Here is a 10,980-nt window from a genome sequence, read left to right as displayed (position 1 = left end):
GCCGCAGGCTGCGCAGAGCTGCCCTGCCCCAGGCCGAGCAGCAGAAGCTGTTCTGCCTCACTGAACTCACGGGGTGCCCAGTGGCAGCGCACCTGCTGCTGCCGCTGCTGCCCTTTCCTGGGGTGCAAGCATGCCTCTTCCTGCCTGGCACTCCCCAGAGGAGGCAGGTGACGCCTGGGACAGGTGGGAAGGTGTCATCTTGGTTTCGGAAAGCACAGACAGTGATCCCAGGCAGCTCTACTGGGCCATGGGGGAGGGGAGAGTTCTTAGTTCTGCCTCTATAAAGGCCAGTTGGTTGCGTGGGTTTTTCACTTCTATGTATTTTTAAAGCTTGTGCCCAAGTCATTCTCACAAATAAGCAATTTCTAAAGAACAACCTCAGGAAAAGAGCTGTGTAAATATGGCACCTTCTTACTCAGCAGAAAATTGGCTCCCCAAGTGTGTTTGGAGCGATACCTGCACTACAGAGCCAACTGAGCTGACATATACTGAAATGGATTCAATTTTCACTGTACTTTATCAACAAAATTGCTAAGGCTCCAGCCCTGCAGTCGGTGGCAGGCAGGCACACAGCTCTGCTTACGCATAAAGTTGTTTGCAAAGAAGCCCATCTATATAGGAGCAGTAGTCCATCTGCACGGTCCGAATTATGGCATTAAGGGTTTCAGACTTGGTTAAGAGCCCACTGAACTGAGTGGGCAGGTTTTGATCCTGTGAATAGTGGCACTGATTACTACTTCTGTGGTACGGAGATCAAGCTTCCAGTAAAGGCTGTAAGACTGGGCCCTAGGTTCCAGCTGCAGGACTGACTTTCCTCCTTGGCTGGAATATGAGTATCTCCATCAAAACCAAATGGGAACAACCATAAACCACCGAGGGCTGACTGTAACAATAAAGCAGCCTGAAATGCAGAAAAAAAGCTTTTCCGGGCAGAAAGATCGCCAAATGTGTTTGCAGGAGTAGCAGTCAGAGAAATAGAATGTATTTTTTACTATGCAAGTTGAACTCTTTTTATTCTGCAAGTATTGCGAGAGGCTGAAAAGAACAGCTCTCCTCAAGATGAAAATTTTTTTATGCTGTGCTTAAAAAGACAAGACTGTCAGCTCAGCCGATGTGCCTTCGTGCGGATGTCAGCAGAGGTGACAGCGCAGGGTACCTCGGGGCGTGAGGTCCCCTGCCCACCTGCCTCTGGTCACACGTAGGTGTTAGCGTGGGACAGCAGTCCTGGGTGACACCAGCCCAGGGTGCAAAGAGGCCATTTCGGTTATTCTGTCAGAGAACCGCCTGCGCTCCCTTCAACGCGATCCCCTTCAGAGTTCAGCCCAGGCACCCACGAGGCCGGCGACGGTTGGAAGGGGGATCAGACCTGCCGGGGAGGCGGGTCCGCCAGAGGGGAGGCCACCGCGCCCGGGGCTCGCCCTGAGCCCCGCAGGGCTCCGCGGGATGGCCGGGATGGCACAGCGGGCCGCCTCCGCCGGCTGCCGGGCGCGGGAGCTGCTCCCGCCCCGCTCCCCCCGCCCCGGCTCGCCGCAGCCCGCAGCGCGCGCCCGCCCCTCAGGCAGCCGGGGGCACCGACGGCGGCCGCGCGCGCACGGCCGTCACGCGCGCGCCCACGTGACGCCGCGCACGCTGCCCGGCACGTGCGCTCGGCCAGCGCCGGCGCGGAGAGTGGGGGCGCGGCGGGGGGGGGGGGGGGGCAGGGCCATGGCGGTCCCCTGGCAACGGCGCACGGCTGGGCCCCGCCCCGCCCCGCCCCGCCCCGCCCGCCGCCGGTCGCTGAGCAGGTCGCGTGTCTCCCGGTGGCGCTGCCGCCTGGCGCTGCGGGCGGCCCTGGGCGGCACCTCAGGCGCACCGGCCGTCGCCCTGGCCGGGCCCCGGTCGCCGCGCTGCTGGCCGGCTGGCCGCCCGGCGGCCTCGGGGCGCGGGACTGCCCTGCGGGTCGGGTCTCCTGTGCTAGCGGCAGCTGCGGGCCCCGCTGGCCTCTGCCCGCCCCGGGGCGAGGCGGGGCGGCTGCCGGCGGATGGCGCGGGGAAGGCGCCGCCGCGGGGGACGGCGTCCGCGGGTGCAGGGCCTCCCGGCTGCAGGCGGTGGGCAAACCCCTTGCACGGGTCAGTCGGGCTTTGGCAGCCCCGTGTGGGCTTCGTGGCTTGCTGGTCTTGCGAGGAAACGGGATTTGCCTTTGTCCTTGCAGGCACCCCCCGAGCCTGCCGTGTACCTGGGTTGAAACGGCACTGGTGGCCTGTGGACTGCGCAGAGGTAGTAACACCACCAATGTCACGGCAGATTCGGGGAGATGGTAAGTTTTAGTACTGCCTGAGGGCAGCATTCAGAGTTTAAAACAAGTTGGATTTGGAGTCCTGACATTCAAGAGGTGTGCTCGATGGATTCTGAGCAAACAGAATGCAGTGTTACACAGGCATGGACCAATTCTGCTTTCTTGTGCAGAAAGTAACACAGACCGAGAGGTCTGTAGCCCTGGAGGGCATCAGCTGGAAGGCTAATAAATGATGATCTCGGAACTCCTGAGTAGAAGCTGATTTTTTCACTTCTGATTTTTCTCAAATAGTGATGTTGTTACCGTGAAGTTCTATGGATATAAGCAAAACATGGTCTGTAGCAGAAGACAAGACCTCTTATTAGTAAAGCTGATGCCACTGGAAAACTAGACAAGCTTTCAAGCATCCCAGCCTTTTTGTAGCTTCACGAAAGGACTTTAGCACCAGGAGTGCTTGTCCCCCTAGCAGAATCTGCTACGCATTTTATATACCTGAGCTTTTTATTTATTTAGGAGCTGCCGCTCCACCCTCACCCTGCCTGTCATATATCCAGTCCTCCCACAAATGTGTGCTTCTGAGACATACCTCAGAAAGCCCAAGGCTGGAGGACTGTGAATGGCATCCCATGGACCTTTCTGCTTCAGCCAGGGAAAAGCATTGGTACCAGCCTCAGCAGCTCTTGTTAGTTTGCTTCCTGCCATGGCCAAGGGACCTAGAGTAGTCATCGATCTTGGCTGCACCATAATCATGCTGCTCCTTGCATGAAATGGTCTGGACACAAGAGCCGTCAGGTTCTGTGTGAGAGCCACAGCCACCCTGTGGACAGCTTCCCGGAACGGGAATTAACCACAGATGGTGGGACCAGAAGAGAGATGTACAAACTAGTTAATAGGACGCATCTGCACCCCCTGCTTGCTCTGGGCCTCAGACAATTATCACTGCCTTCTACTTGGATCTCGGGTCTAAAACCTTTCACAGAGGTAGATGCACAAATCAGTGTGTTTTTCAACAGATGAACTAGATTTGCTACCTTTATTTCAAAACTGTTGGCAGTGGCAGCACTCACCAGGTGGCAGGGGAGGCTGTGGCTGGAGGCACCTGTTGGACAGCACAGAAAGATCAGAAGATAACAGAGTCATCTGAGAGGAGAAACCTAGATTCCAGTCCTACTTTGCAGCATGTTTATGTATTTCATGCTACAAACCCACTGGAATAAAAACAGATCTTCACAGGAGCTGGAGCAGGAACTGGCATTCTGGTTTCCTCTTCCCCCAAGTGAAGACCTTAATCAATAGGGTAAAGCTATTTCTCAATAAGTGACTGCTTAATTCTTCTGTGCAAATGAGGACAAGATCCACAGGACAAACAGTACACACATCTCTGAGAATACCTGTTGCCCAGGGCCTTCCCACAGGGAGCGGAAGATGCAGAGGTCTGCATGAAGAGATCTCTTCCTCAAGAGATCCTTCCTTGGAGGAAGAATATTCAATCCAAATCGCCCACTGAGAGAGAAAGGTTCTAGTTACCGAACTATTACTCACGTGCAGGGCAGCTCCTCTTCCAGCCTCAGCTTTTTGTGTGAAGCGTGGTGCCCTCTGTTGTTCTTGAGAAAAGCTGCTGTGAGTTAGGGGACTGAAAGCATGAATGTGAGGTTGGTTTGGTTTTCTTAACAGATGCTCTGGTTTTGATATACAGGCTGTTTGCTGGGTCTGTCATGCTGAATGCACTGCAATTGAGACTTTGGTTTCCGGAGTGAAGTCAGGAAGGAGATACCTGTAGAGGGGTGTGTACCAACACAAGCAGGAAAAACTGTTTAATAACAGACTGCTTAAAAGGATAGGTGTGTAGAATAGGCAAGAACTGCTTATTACAGGTGCTACCAAGGTAACTGAAGAGTATGGGAATATGTATGGGCAAGGGTCAGAGTTAAGGCTGCCTGTGCATCCTTCAACATCTCCTGACATCTAAAGCAGGAGCTACCATGGCCTAACAAGCTGCCATCATTACATAATCCTCACCGGCACTCCTAGTCCGTCTGTGAAGAAAAATGTGTTTGTGTGAACCTGGGCTGCCTGTGTTCCTGCCCCTTGGCACAACAGAAAGAAAGAAGCTGTATGTTTGGATTGCAATTTGTGCTACAGAGCGGAGAAATAAGAATGGAAAAAATATGGAAAAAAAAATTTAAAAAAGAATGTAAAAATATACATCCGTCTGTTTGCAAAACGTGAAGTGGCTTACACAACTGTTTGCAGGGCCAATTCTGGTGTTGTAAACTACAAGGTAAGTACAATTATTTAAAATGACCTTTGAGAGTAATCTGTGTGCCATGCCCCAGGAGCCATCTACGGGAAGCGTGCTCCCATCAGTGTCCTGCCAGGCCTAGAAGGCATTTCCAAGAGTCCCTCTGTTTGTTGTGATTGCCGAACATGCAAAATCTGCAATAACTGTTTTTAAAAGTACACAGTAATGTCACAGGGTTGCTTGAGTTTAGTAACCGCAGGGCAATATGTTCGAAAGGGTAGAGGGCAATTCAGTTGCCTGTCAAAATCAGTGAGAAGGTAGCGCGCATTCCTTCCTTTTGTTTTACTCTGAGATCGTCTATACCTTCTCTAGGAACAAGGCTGCCTGGTCTGGGATAGCATGCTGGCAGGTTAGGGCTACGCTAGCATTTTCCCATCAAATCATTTGTATTTGTACAAGCCTGTGAAGAGGGGACCTCCTCTCTTTCCCCAGGTGTTCCCGGTGAGTCCATGTGACAGTGCCTTCAAGATGCAAGCCTGCCCCTTGCCTGAAGGCACCTCCACGTTACTGGAGAGTCTCAAGCTTCTGGCTGGGCCAGGAGCAGAAAGGCAGTGCAGAACCACTGCCTCACAACTGCATGCTGCACAGCCGAGAACAGATCACTTTTTTTCCTTCTGATCTATCCCCGTTATCAATACTGAGAGGCAGGTGAAAATGCAGTCCAGCCACGCAGTAGTGAACTGTAGCAGGAACACCACTGCGAAATGCCAACTTTTTTGGATGTGGTTTCAAACCACGGTAGTTTCTTGGGCAGCTTCAAATCTAAATATAATTACAGTTGGCTCTTTCTAGCTTTTCTGCATGGCTTTCCTAGCAAAACGGGTGACTTGCATATGATGACAAGAGAAGCAGTAAGCTAAGTAGTTACCTGAAAAAGAAATCAGAACAGACTCAGATTTTTAAGCCCAAACACAGTCACCCCAGAACTACGTCACTTGGATGGAGTTCCTTTTACTAATACCTCTCAGTTACCTTTTCACCTTCTGGCTTTAATCAGACACGGAGGCAGTGAACCACAGTGAGCCCATCTCCTGTACATCAGAGAGCATGTGCATTTCTATAGCCAAAATGAGGCATAATAATACCAGGAAGATTTTTCCTTATTCTTAGGATCTAAGAATATTTTACATCTCGAAGGTGAAATACTGATGGAGGTTAACTGAAGTCTTGATGATCTGCATTACAAGAAACACAAACCTGACACTTTAACATGGAGTAGCTTGTTATTGTTGTTGTTAATCTTGCCTTCCCCGCTTTGCAGTCCCTGCCAAAGAACTTACAATAAATGGGTTTAATTCTGCAAGGAGCTGAATTCCTTCTGCATATGCTGAAACCAGTGTGCTAAAATCAATGGTAGATGAAGACATTAATTTTGCAGAGTAAAGCTTTAAGTTTAAAACAGACTCATTAGATCTCAAAGGTAAAAGCTTTATTGGTGGAACCTGGTGCAACACTTGCAAAAGGAGAGATTAAGAGTCACCTCTTTTGAAGTGCTTACATTGTTCAGTTTGGAAAAGAGATAAATCCTCTGCTATCATGAAGAGGATTAACCTCTGACTGAAGGGCTAGGGAAAGCTTCCCCTCTGAGTAGGTTATTTCAGGAGCTCCAGACCAAGGGTACTGTTTACTATTGAGCTGCCCATGCCCATTCAGCTCTTGCTGTAGAGCTAGAGGCCAAATATTTGGCCAGATGGCTCTCCAGCCTGCCTGAACCGTTGTTGGGCAACTCTGTTTCTGTGTGATCAGAGCAGACTTTTTAGTGAACGATCCATATACAAAAGCAGGTGTACAGAGATGAAGGGCATGTACTTCTGTGAAGGCCCTTTACCTCCCTGTGCCTTAAGTCTCCCAAGCTGACAAATGGGATAATGCTGTCTAATGACTTGACTACACACACACATATGTGTGTGCGCATCTATAATAAACGTATATGCTTGGGATCATTGTTATTCGACAACAGTAACATAAGAAGATAGTTTTTATTTCTTGGTAATTTTAGGCTGTCTTCCAACAATGAACAAAGACGTGTCAAACAAGCAATTTCACCGGATACTCGTGCTTCTCAGGCTATTGAGCCCCTGGCTTTGTACTTGCTCACAGCACCTAAAGTATGTGCTTCCCCTGTGTGACTACACGCCCGGGGCAGGCTCAGTACATTTTTCCTACCCAAGGAGAGAGGTGCTCCTAGAAGTAGGTGCTTCCTGGTGTACAGTTCCTTAGATGACCATGGACAAAGGTGGCAGCAAGAACTTTATTGAGCAGGACATGAGATAAGATATCATTACCTTGTCAAATGCCAGCAGCTGCACTATTACCTAAATGTGTTCAGATGGCAACATCTTAAAATGATCTTTAATCGCAGAACTGAGCAGTAGCATTGAGTCTCTGTGCTAAGGCGTGCTGATCTGAAGAGTGCTTATTCTGTGCAGCTCTCCAGCGCAGCTGAGGTATTTATTAGTGAAATGAATTTATTGGGAGCAGCATGTAGAAAACACCTTAGAATTGGCAAACAACCAAAAAAAAAGGCACCCTTCTACAATTCTAACTCTTGTGTGCTTTACCTCTTCAGCCCCTAATACCAAAGGACACTTAGATATCTACAGAAAACTGTGAAATAGCAGCCTGTCGTGGTGAATTACTAGTTGCATGCACGTTGTTGGAACATCATCGTAAGACTTATGGAACATTCAGGACCACCAAGCAAATCTTGGCCTGCTCAGTCAATTGTTTCTATCGATTAGGTATAACACACTCCCAAGTAGCACTTGCAAAAGGATTTAGACTGCCTTTTGTAATAGCATCACTTTGCAAGAAGAACAGAGCTGAGCAAAAGTTGAAATGAGAAGGCTTAATTCCTTTACTTGCCTTTCCTTTTTACCTCTTTAGTGAAAGAAATCCATGTAAAGCCAAACAAGAATTCACCTTCAACAACCTCCAGCTTCCCTCAGCACACCTGCATCTTGCTCTCACTGTACAGTAAAACTAATGTGGAGTGACTTCTTGTCATCCTCTTAGCACGATATAAAAATATACTTCATTGCAGTAGTATCTAGATGGCACAGCCAAGATCAGGACCACATTGTGCTAAGTAGCATTTGCCAAACAAATAGGAAACAAGATGCTGTTCCCCACAGAGCATCCGTATATATAGACAAAGTCAAAGGGGATGAAGCAGTATTATCTCAAGCTTACAGCCGGGGGACTCCAATCCAGAGGGATTATAGTAGCTTGCCCAAGGTCACACACAGGAAATCTCTGGCAGAGCTGGGAAATGAAACAAGAGCTTGCCAGGCACAGGCAAATACGCCAGGCACAGATTAAGCTCTAAAACGAAATGTTTCAATGCACATCTGCACAGGTTTCAGAAGGCTACAAGACCTGAGCCCTCCTAACAGAAACTGCAAGAATCACATCATTTGTGCATCAGCTACGCATGTGCCGTGACTAGGAGGACACAGTTCTTCATAAGTATTGTTGCATCTTTTCTGAAAGAACATACTTAGAGATGGAATCCTGCGTATTTTACATGATTCTCTATCATGTGCTATATATACACCTAGAAAACCTGCTTTTCAACTAGCTGCGTAGCTCCACTGCTCCAGGCATGCCAGCGTGTGTTGCTGCCCTCTCGCGTAGACCTTGTTGTAATTGCAGTGTTGTGACAGAGCTGAGGGGACAAGATTATCTGGTGCCCTGCATCTAGCATAACCTTTCACACCAGTTGTACAGCTAATGGACATTGTTACCTTTCTCATTTAGCCATGTGGCTGTCTTGTCCACGCTCATTTTGTACATGAGACAAGCTACATGACAATGGAGAATCCAGGTCATAGTCTTGGTAACCATGATGCAGGTTTGCTAGGTCAAGAGAACAGTTAAGACTACTTTGTAGCAACAAAGCTAGTTAAAGGTTGGCTGGTGTTCTCAGGTTTCTCTTCAGCTTTCCGGAATGGCCAGTTCTAGCTCATTGACCAAATTTCACCGCCGGTTGATTATGACTGCTAAAGTTGAAGCATCTTTCCTGGGCACATAACATTTAATGAAAAGCAGTTTGGTACACCTGATAAAAGGGATATGCTATTGCACATTGTGACAGTAATTTTATGACAAGCTCCATAGGCAATGACAAAGAAATTCCAGTTATACCCCACTTAAAAGATGGCCTGAATTTTGTTTTAGCAACAGCTGCTGATGGCACCCTGTGATACCACGTCACTGGCTCTAAAGCTGGACGATTCCTTTCACTTTCCATCACATGGGTAGCGAAAGGGACTTCAGGGCAAATATGGATCAGGTTAAAGGTGTTTTACTTCCTCCTTCCCTCCCACCTCGACACCCCCCTCCCCACACCACCCTCTTTTTTTAACCAGAAGCCCTCCTTTTAAAATACCTAGGCAGGTAATTATTGGCACTCATTTGTGTTTCACTGGATAAGGTTTTTTAAGTGGACTTTTCATAAGCCCAGCGGGAGCGCTTCTGATTTTTTTTTTCCCAAACATTTGCTCATTAAAGAGAAATCATAGAAAACTTTTCTTCCCTCCACTTTGACCTAGGATTGAATATTAGATCTTTTATATTGCATTTTCACACGAAGTCTTCCCATTACTTACCGCCTTCCTCCTCCTGCAGGAAGTAAAGCAAGACAGAGTGTGTAGCTGAAACAAGCGGCATGGAATAGCACATGCAAAAAAGATGTACAGAAAGGGAAAACTACAGCTTGAACAATAGCATCATTCTGTATTTTGCAGGAACAGTACACATGAAAGCATGCTATTGGGAAACAAGCCAATATATAGGTAATTAATAAAGTAATCACATTATGAGATAGGGGTGTGGGACATAGCTTATAACTGTTGCAGGACAAATGCGTGTTACCATACAGGAACCCGTCCTGCTGATTGGACTTCACATTGTCGTCATAACTGCTTCTCCTTGATATAGCTGTGACTCAAAGGACTGGAAACTTAAATCAAAGTCTCCTATATTCAGCTTGGGTGGACCAATGCAAATACTGGAAATTAACACCCAACTGCCACTCTTGCAGCTGAAAACCTGTTCTGCTGTAGCTGTATTTCACCTGTCAGCTTCTAGATGACTGAACAAAAAAGTGTGGATACTGTGATGACACTCTCTCACTCTGCCAGAGATTGCAGAGATCCCTGCAGCCTTTCCATAGCCAGGGATTCAGGTCAGAAAAGCCTTTAGAAATCAAACTTTAGTTTGCATGAGGGATGGACGTCTGTTTTAGCCAGGTGTCAGTGCAGAGCAAATACACATTCACAGGGCAGAAACACCAAGGCTGTCTATATGACAGCAAGGAGGTTTCTTGCCTGGGGGAGGCACAGACAAAACCAACAGAAGTGGCCTGAGGAGACTGGCAGGGTCTGAGTCGATCAGACAGCTGGTGAGGTTGCTCAGTTAAGTTTATCATCTCCATTTGCATCAAGTTCCTTGTCGAACTAGCACATACCAAGGAGGCTCTTTTCAAGACTTTAACAATTCAACCCCAAAGTTTGCTGACCTGACAGCACACTGGACAGGCAACTCACTAGAGGATGGAAAAAAGTACACTGCATACCCACCTGGAAATACGCAACAAAACAGACCAGTAGAGATTGTCTCCATCCAATGTTTCTGGAGAAAATTAATGGTGAAGTGGTGACTGACCTAGGAAATACTCATTAACACTAGCTACAATACCAAAGGTAGCAAATATATCATTTTCAAGAAAGGCAATAATGGGGACCATTGCTCTTTGTGCCTTACTTCACACACTAGACAATTTAGTTGAAACAATCATTAAAAATTGGTATTATAAAGAAATACCACCTAGCTGACAAAGATGTGACAGGCAGAACTTAGTACAGCTTCTAAAAAAAATGGACCATTGATCTGGTCTAGCTTTGCAACTCATTAGTGCTCCAGCTACACTGAGCTAGTTAGTGCTGCAGCAGTCACGCACAAATATACTACTTTTTTCTTTAAAGACAAAGCAAAAGATCAGAACCATTCGCTGTAGCCCTGGCTCTACTGAGCATGCTGGGAAACTTTAGTTACCACAAAACCCAGCCAGCTGACTTGCACGGAAGCAGAAAAGGGTACCTTTCAGGAGCAGAGGTACTCTACAACTTACATGGTCCCGCCAATAGGAATGTCATGTGCTAGGGTTTCAGTGAAGCTCATGACATTCTTTGTCTTATCGCCGGTCAACAGTGCTACTACTGTTAGCTCATTTCTCCTCCCATCTAATGAGATTAGGCTCCAGCTGGCTTACGAAAATCCATTTGTTGGGATATTACACTAAGGACTGCATTTGGATGGCTTAAATCACCAGTCTCTAGCTGTAGCAGGTTCCCTGCCTTAACTCAAATGATCTCAAGCAATCTTCACAGGCCCTCCAGTC

This window comes from Falco rusticolus, chromosome 5, assembly GCF_015220075.1.
Source record: "Falco rusticolus isolate bFalRus1 chromosome 5, bFalRus1.pri, whole genome shotgun sequence".
Classification (NCBI taxonomy): Eukaryota; Metazoa; Chordata; class Aves; order Falconiformes; family Falconidae; genus Falco; species Falco rusticolus.
Note: the sequence above shows the minus strand (reverse complement) of the source record.